This window comes from Emydura macquarii, unplaced genomic scaffold (assembly GCF_026122565.2).
Source record: "Emydura macquarii macquarii isolate MOO-44397 ecotype Brisbane River unplaced genomic scaffold, CSIRO-AGI_Emac_v2 contig_1477, whole genome shotgun sequence".
In the NCBI taxonomy this organism is placed as follows: Eukaryota; Metazoa; Chordata; order Testudines; family Chelidae; genus Emydura; species Emydura macquarii.
Genome location: NW_027131614.1, coordinates 16,421,812 through 16,433,104, shown reverse-complemented (window position 1 = coordinate 16,433,104; position 11,293 = coordinate 16,421,812). Strand labels below are relative to the sequence as shown.

The window sequence follows — 11,293 nt, the reverse complement described above, 5'->3', positions numbered from 1 at the left end:
ACTGTCGGAAGGCATTGGAAGCCAATCAGAACCTGAGTGCTGTAATCTGGGTTTCAGCCTGCTTCCATACCAAAACATGGGCAGATTAAAGCCCACATTAAAGTAAAGACCTGGCTCTGACCTATGCCCCCAGCTGGGTAAGGAGTCTGGGTTCAAAGCACATATAAACCCAGGTAAAAGGTTTTTATGTGTGAACAGTAGTGGTGGGTGCTAATACCTAGGTAAGAGCCCAGTCTAACTCTGCAATGAAGACACCCTAAGTGGCCCAGGGAAGAGGAGAAAGAGAGAGCATGTGTGACCTGAGAAAAGCCAAGAGAGAGGCTGGAAGAAGATTAACTGCAGCAGCGTCAGCACACCAAAAACAGAAGATTTGAGTTCACTTGATGGTCTTCTGAGGTGGTTTCGTAAAGGGAATAAAAGGCAAAATGCCAAATTCGGTGTAAATCTGGAGTAACTCAATTGACTTCATTACAGTTTCTCCAGATTTACACCAGTCTAAATGAAAGGAGAATGTAGCCCAAATTCTTTGAATTTACCAAATACATAATACTCCTAGTGCCAGTTTCTCAGTGTAAACTGGTATATCCCCTTTCACATCAATGGAGCTATATTGATTTACACCAGCAGAGTCTGAACTTTTGGAATGTATTAAATAGTTCTAGTGATGAGTTTGAATTTTTGGTAGAAAACTGGTCTTTCAGAAGTATTGAATTGTGATTCATCTCCATATGTATGGGAGTTTGCTATAAACAATCATTAGCAATGCTATTTATTTGATAACAGCTGAAAAGAGAAGATTCTCTGTTTATCTTTCCATGAATCCCTTACTCTTCAAAGCGCTATATTTGTTTTCAGCCTGTTCAAAGAAGGATGCTTCCACTGTGCTGCTGAACTACTTCTGTCACTCTCTCCTTCCCTCACCACTAAATACTTCACTGTAATTTCCCAGGCACATGCTCCCAGAACAGATGAATGGAAATGCAGAGGTGTTAGTGTAATCCCTACTCAAACACGGATAGAGGAGTGACAAGAAAATATCATGAAGACTTAACAAAAAAAAAAAAAAAAAAAAGAGTTCAGAGTGTGTCTCTTTAAAGCTAATTTAAAGGGAGACACTTAATTACTTTTACTGTAGTTTTTACCTGTTATGTCATCACTCTGCAAGTGCACATGTGCGCGTGCACACACACTCACACACACACACTCTCTCTCTCTCACTCACCATCATAGTAGCCATCTTGGACTTGGCTGACTGAGGAATAATTCTCCTGTGTCTGTGTTAGTTTGAAGGTTGAAGGATTTCATTTTCCAGTAAATGTTTTCTTCAGCTCAGAAAAACATCTGCTGTCTATGGAAGAACTTCATCCCAGAGCCAGCGCTGACCCTGGTTCAGGGACTGAGAGCAGGCAGCGAATGCTTCCTCGAGCTCAGGTCACCAAAGGCTGGTTCAACCATTAGTTCAGATTAAGGCAGCACGGAACAATGCCGTAAAATGGTGCCAGCACTCCCACAAAGTCCTGACAATGTTGCTAACTAGATGGAGCCTTTTAAAGAGAACTGAATGTCTGACCATAAAGACTTATCTATTATCAACTATTGCACCTTCAGAGGCTGATTCTCCAAATCCCACTGCAGAGACAGCACAACGCTTATGGACCACTTAACTCCCCCTAGGGCTTATGATTTGCATAGGCCTTGTGTTAGACCTCTGCACAGGTCTGAATTTCACCCAAAAGTGCATAATTCCCAATGAAGTCAAGGAGCCAAATTCTGCTCTCAGTCATACTCGTGCAAACCCATAGATTTCAGTGGGATTTATGAGTGAGAGCAGAATTCTGCCCATGGCGCTGTTGAGTACTCAGTGACTACAAGATTAGACCATTTGTCTCAGCTCTCGAGTCAGTAAGGTTTATTTATTTAAAACCTTGGGTTATTGTTATTTGTATCACGGTGGTGTGCAGAGACTCCAGTCTGGATTAGGGCCCCATTAGTCCAGGAGCTGTACAAACACATATTGTGATATAGCGAGGGCAGAAAGCTGTAGGAAAGTGATTTATGGCAGATATGTAAGCCTCAGAATGCTCAGAGCTCTGTTCCCTGCAGATTAGCTGAGTCTCGTTAGGGGGCAATTAGGAGCAGCTGAGCCAATTAGGGACCAGCCAGGTGCTCCATAAAAGCCCTCCGCCCCCAAACAGACAGTGCATGAGCTGGGAGGAGTAGGAGTGCTGTGCTGTGCTGTGCTGTGCTGTGCTGTGCTGTGCTGTGCTGTGCTGTGCTGTGCTGTGCTGTGCTGTGCTGTGCTGTGCTGTGCTGTGCTGTGCTGTGCTGTGCTGTGCTGTGCTGTGCTGTGCTGTGCTGTGCTGTGCTGGTTGCAAGGCGGAAGAGACCAAAGTGCAGAGATCCTGTGGAGGAACAGGCTGGAGAAAGGTACCAGGCTCAAGAAGCCAGAAGGAGGGGGAAAATTAGCTCAGGGGAAGAGAAGTGCAGTTAGGAATATGGTGCCAGCAGCACCTAGCTGCTTCTCATAGGGCCCCTGGGCTGGGACCCGGAGGAGCGGGTGGGCCCGGGTCCCTACCCCCTCCTCGGGGAAGACGGGGTGACTAGAGACGCCCTGACCCACTACAAGCAACCAAAGCGTGAGACCTGCTAGGGGGTGGTCGGCTGCCTGCCACAATATGTAGACAGCATCCTTGCCCCAAAGATCTTTGGTTCTTGTTATAGCTCAGTGTATTTATATTGTACCTCTCTGTTCTGTTATAAGAGGAATTTAAATTCAGAGGCCATTCACATGTGCTAACCTAGCTGTGAGCCAGTTTCTTTCTTCATGAACATCCTGCCTATGGGCACTTTTTTATAAATGGCTACAATAAGATAACTGGAAATCAATGTTATCATCCTGCAACAGGGAATAAACATCCTGTTGAGGGCAGAATATTAGAATGATGTGTGCTTCCTGTTTTGTAATTTATTATAGCCCTGTGGCCAGTGTTCTACAGGGAAGACCTTCAGAGCATCAAAACAAAGACCACAAATCAGCCCTTAAGAGAGAAACTCTTGAATTTCCCCATTGAATAATATTTAGATAACTCTTGTTCACTTTCACCATTCTGATTCCTAGGATATGAGCATGTTTCAAGATCGAAGAGGAACTGGTGTGATGATAAAAATGTTTAAAACAATGGGAGACTTTGTGGATCTGCACTGTGTAGATTTTGAAATAAGCACATGAATAAGTACTCTTTTCCATTAGGAAGGACCATTCTTTTGCTTTGTGTTTGGATGGCATTTCCTTTTATTGCTAGAGTGAGTTGCCTGCGGAAGATACCTGGAATGGCATCTTATGAGGATGGGATAGAGGTCTGATTCATGGAAGAAGCTTCCAAAAAGTTTGGTGGCTGATGTATGTATTCTGATTCATCTGTTCTCCTTTGATTTCTCTTTATATGAGTGCTGTAGGATCAGGGTTTATTCTTCCCGCTATTCCTCTGCTTTTATTTATTTTTTTCTATTCTACTTTAGGGATATACCTTTTCCCCCTTGGGAACCTTGTTTCTTTATTAACTATCCTTGCATGTATTAACATTGGATTATCCTGGAGCTTACTTTAGGCATCCATGAGAATTTTAAATAGTTGATTTTCATTTTCATGATTCTACTCATTGAGCAACCTAATAGTTGAATTTGTTTTAAAAAATAGATCCAGCCATGCCACTATAATTTCTGAAAAGGGTTTCAGCTATGATTTATAATATTAGAATGGTACTGTGTTGTGTAATATTAGAGACACTGCACTACTATATCACAATATCTTTTCAGCAAAACATTGGTGTGAATACTAGGTATAATATTTACTGAGTGATATCACATTGTTGTTAATGAGTTTGATGTTCTGTGTTGTAACAATTATAATATTAGGAGCAAAATAAGTCCAGTTTCAGCATCCATTTACAACCACTGATTTCAAATGTTAAAGTGTTTGCTGACTGCTTTAGGAGTAATATTTTGTAACTTTCTCTACATGATAAGTGTTTTCATTTGTCTTGACTTTAAATTTTTGTGGTGTATGATAGAAGTGAGTCATAGTCTTATGTGTAATCTTCCAAACCAGAAGGCGGCTATTTGAACTTGAAGAAAAGGACTGGACTTGTAACTCCTTGGCAAAGTCAGTTTTCACTTAAACACTAAAAAAAAACTTTTAAAGAATCTTCCATGTTTTCTTGTCTCCTTTCCTCCATTCCAAGAATAAATATTGTTTAAGTGCTTTACGTTGGCTTAGTCCTTTCTGGGAAGTAGTGTGGCTAGTAGTTAGACTGTATGATTGTGAGTTAAAAATGCAGAGTTCTAATCCTAGCTCTGCTTTTGACAGACTCCGTGATCTTATGCAATGTAGTTGTAGCCATGTTGGTCCCAGGACGTTAGAGAGACAAGGTGGGTGAGGTAATATCTTTCATTGGACCAAGTTCTGTTGGTGAGAGAGACAAGTTTTTGAGTCACACAAGGCTTGTCTCCCTCACCAACAGAAGTTGGTCCAATAAAAGATATTACCTCACCCACCTTGTCTCTGTGACCTTAGGCGAGTCACTTACCCTTTCCTTAGTTTTTCCATTTGTTAAATAAGTATTGTGGTATGTGTAGCTAAGAAATTGTAATTATTAGTATTTATTTATTATTCTTTAGTTTGCAGTACTACCCATAATATGCTAGCCAGTTTATGAACATTAACAAAGTCAATGTTCCTGACCAGCAGAGTTTCCAATCTAAGGCTACTGTGATTGGGAAGAGCCATAGGCCTCTGCAGAGTCCCACTGAGCCAATGGAATTCTATAAAGACCCATGTGGATCAGATTTTGGGATCTGAACCTAAAAGAGTGTACTTTGTTTTCGGTGTACTTCACATTTACTCCTCAATTTTCCAAAGAACTCAGCACCCAGCAGATTCCACCAAAAAAGATAAGTGGTGCTGAGTGTGGTGCCTGCTGATAGAAACAGCAGCCATTTTGATCAGAGTTTGCACAGAATTTCTGGAGGCTCCCTCTTACAGAGGAGACAGATTCACTGCACTCTCTTCTGGAGACTTTATTTTTGTTCTTCCTTGTTTTATTTTGTCTTAATTTAAAATAAAAGACATTTAAGGCCAAAGTTTGTTTTTCTTTTTGTGAATTGCAACATAGTTTATAAAGGCAAAGTACCCAATGACATCAATGGGGCCAGAATTTCTATCTCAAAGGAGGTTCTGAAGCTTAGTTAATATTTGCAATATGCTTTGAGACTGTCAGATTAAATGGATTCTAGAAGTACAAATTATTATTATTTCAATGACATATAAAGGGCTGTTGTCTGGCTTACATTTGTTTGTTGCTACTATTGAAACAGAAGTAATTTTAGCTACACAATCAGCTCGTGAATAGGTTTTGCACACATATGAAATGAGAAATCATTCATTGTTTGGAAAGCCCTGCAATATCTAGACACAGTTGGTAAGGGTAAGGATGGTGTTTAGTCCCTTATTCTGAATTTCCTGGCTTTTCTCACTTTAATATGACTGTTTTCACTTATTGCATCATTTTGCAGTTTTCTAGTCTAGTAATCTTTAAAATCTCACCCTCATGGCTAATGGGATGCATTCCCATCTACTCCATTTAAGCTTTGGCATTATACTAATAATGCTCAGAAAGAGATGACACCATCCACCCACAGAGTTGCTAGAAGCAGAAAGTGAGGGTGGTGGTTTTTTTTTTTTTTTTTTTTTTTTTTGGGAAGTATGTTGCAACTGCACTCATTTACAGAACAGGTTATGCAGAGAATCAATCTCCCATCTTGAAAAGAGGTAGGGCCACATCCCCAGTTGATGCAAATTGGTGTAGTGAGTTTGACTACAGTGGAGCTATGTCAATTGATACCAGCTGATGACCTGGCCTCTACTATGTACATTTAAACAGAGATTAAAATTAAACCTAGGAATGGCGGTAGAGGTTTCCACAAAGACTAATATAAGATTTGTTGAATCCCGCTGAAGAATCTCCTCTTTCCCCTTGATATTTTTTCTCCCACTCTTACACCTCTTTTCAATTATCCCTCTGTCTCAAACAGAGGATTAAGATATCAGAGAACGTCACTATACCTTACCCTTCTCAATGTGTTCTTGTAAAGCATTTTAAAGAGTCGGTTAGTGTATGTGAGCATCAATGCTCTCTGTTGCATGAGATCCAAGCTGCTCAGCTGTGCGCTACATAACCTATATTGCAGTAACAGCTAAAAGAGATTCCCTAGCTCAAATAATAATGGGACTCTGCAATTATGCAGTAGGAGGATCTGATTCTGATTTCTGCCATTGTCAGCTTGAAGTTCCATAATGTACATCACAACTCAACTGTAAAGTGCTAGGTGGATGGTTTTATTTGTGTGGCAATAGTAACAAGGACTCCAGTCAGGAATGGAGACCCCATTATACCAAGCACCATACACAGATATGAAAACAAGACTGTTCCTGCTCCAATGATCTTCAAACAACAACCAGGCACTAGGGGCTAGATTTTAAAGTTGTGTAATCTCTCTCTCTCTCTCTCTCACACACGGTGCTTTAAAACAGCCAATTTCACAAAGGTGAAAACAATTATGAGCCAGTTGAGCTGGGAGAAAGAATTTAAACAGAAAAATGTGAGTGATAATTGGGAGTTGTTTATGAACATTTTACTTGATGCCCAAAAGGCCTCCTTCCCACAATTGAGAAAAAAGGCTACACAGCTAAAAAAGCAGTCTGGCTTAGAAGGGATGTGAACGCAGCAATAATTTTTTTAAAAAACCCCATAACTAATGGACAAAAGGGGAAGTTGTTAGTAATGAATATAAATTAGAGGCTAGAAATTGTAGAAAAGTGATATGGGAAGCAAAAGGACACAAAAAAAATCTGTGGCCAACAGAGTTAAGGAAAATAAGATGGATGGTATTTTTAAAAAATATCAGAAGCAAAAAGAATGCTAACAGTATTGGTCCATTGATATTGGTCCATTACTAGACTTGTGAACAAAAATGCAAAGAAGGCAGAAGTATCCAAAAATATTTCTATTCTGTATTTTGGAAACAAGCCAGATGATGTATTCATATCATATGATGAAGAAATACTTTCCATTTCAATCATAACTAAGGAGGATGTTAAATAGCACTTATTAAAATCAGACATTTTTTTAAATTTCCAGGTCCCTATAACTTTCATCCAAGAGTTTTAAAAGAGCTGGACAAAGGGACACTCTGGATTGTTAATATTCGTTTTAATAAGTCTAATAATACTGGGGAAGTTCCAAAGGACTGGAAAAAAGCTAATGTTATGCCAATATTTAAAAAGAGTAAATGGGATAACCCAAGTAAATATAGGCTTGTCAACCTGACATGGATCCTCAACAAAATAATGGAACAGCCAATATGGGATTTGATTAATACAGAATTAAAAGAAGGTTATCTAATTAATGCCAATCAGCATGGATTTATGGAAAACAGCTCTCACCAAATTAACTTCATATAATTTTGATGAGATTACATGTTTGATTGATAAAGGTACTAGTGTTGATGTAATATACTTAAACTTCTGAAAGGCATTTGACTTGCTACCACCATGGTATTTTGATTAAGAAAAGTAGAATGATATAAAATTAGCCTGGTTAATCACAAAATATAATTGTCCAAGGAGACTCATCACCAAGGAAGTGTTTCTAGTTGGAATCCCCAGGTATCGGGGCTTGACCATGCACTATTTAATATTTTTACCAATAATCTTGAAGAAAACATAAAGGTCTGGGCTACACTGGCGACGGAGGTCGACGTAACATCACTTACGTCAATCTCTGAAAGCCTGCGTCTACACTGGCATGGCAGTCCCATCGACTTAACACGCAGCAAAAGTCGATGTAATAAAACCACCACAGCAAGTGGTGTAGTGCCTAATTTGATTTTATTGGTTCGATTTTGCGTCAGTATAGACAGAGCGTAATGTAATTTGAGGTTCATGGCCTCCGTGAGGTATCCCACAATGCCCTGTTGTGACTGCTCTGGACATTCGCGCGCTGCTGTTCCGTGGTCACGCTCACCGGAAATGGCTCCTCTCCTCATGCCCTGGGAAAATTTCAGTTTTCATTTCCTGTCTGGCCAGCATGGAGGGAGCTTGTAGCTGAACTCCTCATGGCTACTGCAAGGCCCAAACACGCTCCAACATGGAGTCGGCCAGAGGTCTTAGATCTCATCGGTCTTTGGGGCGAGGAGTCCATTATGGCTCAGCTCAGAGCCAGCAAAAGGAATTTGGACATTTATGGGAAGATATCCCAGGGCATGTTGGAAAAGGGGCACAACAGGGACGCGCAGCAGTGCCATGTGAAGATCAAGGAGCTACGGTAGGCATATCAAAAGGCCAGGGAAACTAACAGCCATTCTGGCTCCTCGCCCCAAAAATGCCGCTTCTATGAGGAGCTGCATGCCATATTCGGCTGGGACCCCACCATGGTGCTGCCATGCAGCATCGATACCTCTGCTCCATCACACTCCAGGGACAATGATGAGGACTCCGTGGAGGAGGAGGAGGATGAGGAGAGCAGGGTGCAGGAGAGCGGGGTGTCCCTTCTCCCAGACAGAGCAGTCCAGCAGCACACAGGACAGCACTAATGATCCTGGGGAAGGCACAGCTGGTGAGGTTTTTTTTTCTTCTTAGCAGTTAAGTTCTTCTTTAAGGGTGGGTGGGGGGAAGGAAAGGGGTTTAGTTTACTGTCTTGGGCGGCTACTCCTGGAACAGTTTATTTACGTGCAGAGATCCTCCGAGAATCACCAGTTGATATCTCAAGGAAACTTTCATGTAGGTAACCTGTTATCCTTTGCAAAAGGTTTCGGGGCAGGGCAGCCCTGTTCCTTCCTCCCCGGTAGGATACTTTGCTGCGCCACGCTGCAATCAAGGGAGCCGGCATCATGGCAGAACACAGCATAGCGACATAAGGGCCAGGCCAGTACCCTGCTGCGTGCAGCAAATCTTCCCTTTCCTTGTGCCTTACCCTCAGGAGACTGATATCACTCATGGTCACCTAGGGAAGACGGCGCATGTTTATTCCCCATTGTATTGCCCCAGTAAAGTCACTTTAATTATTTGGATATGGTTTCATACAACACTATTAACACCCCCGTGCTGTCCCCAGATCCCCGGTGGCCACCTCATGACGAAACGGTCATCTTAATTAAACTGTGGCGCCCAGTCACCCCTCTCATACAGGGCATTTGAAATGAGCTTTTTTAATCCTCTCTAAAGCAGAGTAAAGTGCCCCTAGCTTACTATCTCTACAACGGCACAGTGAGCCGACCCTTCTGGGATGTGCGGAACGGAATGAGGGTCTGTCTTACCCTTGTACACTGCAAGGGGAATTTTTTATACATTGTTGCATTTCTTTCATTTCCCTTGGTATCCTAACAACGGCACTGTAGTGCATTTTTTTTTGTTCTGTAGACGCCTTGGCCCAGCCTGATCGAACTGCTGCGGAAAGACTGTCGCAGATTAGGAAGAGAAAAAAAAAAAAACCCCAAGAGACATGTTTGGCGAGCTCATGAACGCCTCTGCAGCCGCAGAAAGAGCTCCGAGCGTGGGCCAGAGTTGAGCAAAGTTCAAGGAAAGTGGCCTTTTGCATACGAAAGTTTTGCAGCCACTGGTCATCATCCCACAGCTGCATAACGATGTGGTCTCACCAGTCTGTGCTTGTTTCCTGGGACCAGAACCAGTGCTCCACTGACTGCAGATGATGCGTTATGGCCTGCAGCAATCAGGAATTGTTCCACTATATGGCTTGTAGCAGAGCAGCCTCGGTGGCATAGCAGTTGCCCGTGCCTCAGGTTCTTGGTCTTCTTTGAAAATACTCAAGGATAAGCTGTGATGTATTTGTGACACTCAGTAGTGCAGATTTGAGCTGGCTCCATGTCTCTGCAGCAATGGCAAGCACGTGGCATAAACAAATGGCGTGAAAATCGTTTCCTGTTTGTTTGGGGAAAGAAGGAAGGAGCGTTGCATCATAGGACGATGAATCTTGTCCCAACAGCCACTGCGGCTAGTTGCACTGTGGGATAGCTACCCACAGTGCACTGCTTTGACTGCCGACACAATTGTGGTGAGTGTGGATGCACGAGCCCGGCGCAAGGAGTGTGGTGTGGACACGATCCAGCGAGTTCTAAAAATCGGCGGGTGAAAGTCGACTTAAGTAAGTCTACTTCACTCTGCAGTGAAGACATACCCAAAGTCATTACTGATAATATTTGCAGATGACACAAAGATTGGGGGGGGGTAAATAATGAAGTGGACAGGTCACTAATACAGAGCAATCTGGATCACTTGTAAGCTGGGCGCAAGCAAATACTACTTGTTTTCATATGGTCAAATGTAAGGTCATACTTCTAGCAATGAAGAATGCAGGCTATACTTACAGGATGAGGGACTCTATCCTGAGAAGCAGTAACTCCAAAAATGACTTTCAGGTCATAGGCAGCTGAACACGATCTCCCAGTGCCATTGCCAAAAAGATTAATGCAATCAATCCTCGCAGATATAAGCAAGGAAATATCAGGCAGGAGTAGGTTATACAAGCTCTGTATTTGGCACTGGTGCAACCACTGCTGGAATACTGTGCCCAGTTCTGGTGTCCACACTTCAAGAAGGATGTTAACAAATTGGAGTGTTTCAGAGGAGAGCCATTAGAATGATTAAAGGAGTGGACAACATGCCTTACAGTGATAGATTCAAGGAGCAAAATCTGTTTGGTTTAACAAAACAAAAGTTAAGCGGTGATTTGAACACAGGCTATAAGTACCTACAGAAACAGGGAAACAGAATCTGATCACGGAGGGCTCTTCATTCTACCAGACAAAGATATAACAAGAACCAATAGCTGGAATTTGAAACTAGACAAATTCAGAGTAGAAATAATTTGCAAATTTTTAACATTTTTAAATTTTTAATTTAATTAACCATTGGAACAATTTATCTAGTGTTGTGGTGGTTTCTCCATCAGTGGAAATTTTTAAATCAAGATTTGATATTTTTCTAAGATATGCCCTAGTTCAACCACAGCTACTGGACTTGAAGCAGGAATTAATTCAGGGAAGTTCTATGGCCTGTGTTATTCAAGAGGGGAGACTGGATGATCACAATGGTGTCTTCTGCCTTTAAAAATCTATGAAAAAAACAGATATTAAAGAAGCTGTCCATGCCCCAAAAAGCTTAAAATCTAAATAGACAAGACAGACCTGGAGTGAAAGAAAGGAAGTGATGTCATCTCCA

The 11,293-nt window shown here is 41.8% G+C and overlaps 1 long non-coding RNA gene across 1 annotated transcript; it reads left to right on the top strand.

Annotated features, from left to right (window-relative positions):
* Positions 1-2,303: 2,303 nt before the first annotated feature.
* LOC137156846 (uncharacterized) lies at positions 2,304-4,180 on the top strand. Its single transcript, XR_010920929.1, has 3 exons — positions 2,304-2,427; positions 3,303-3,400; positions 4,109-4,180. It is a non-coding gene; the product is annotated as an uncharacterized lncRNA (long non-coding RNA).
* Positions 4,181-11,293: the final 7,113 nt, after the last annotated feature.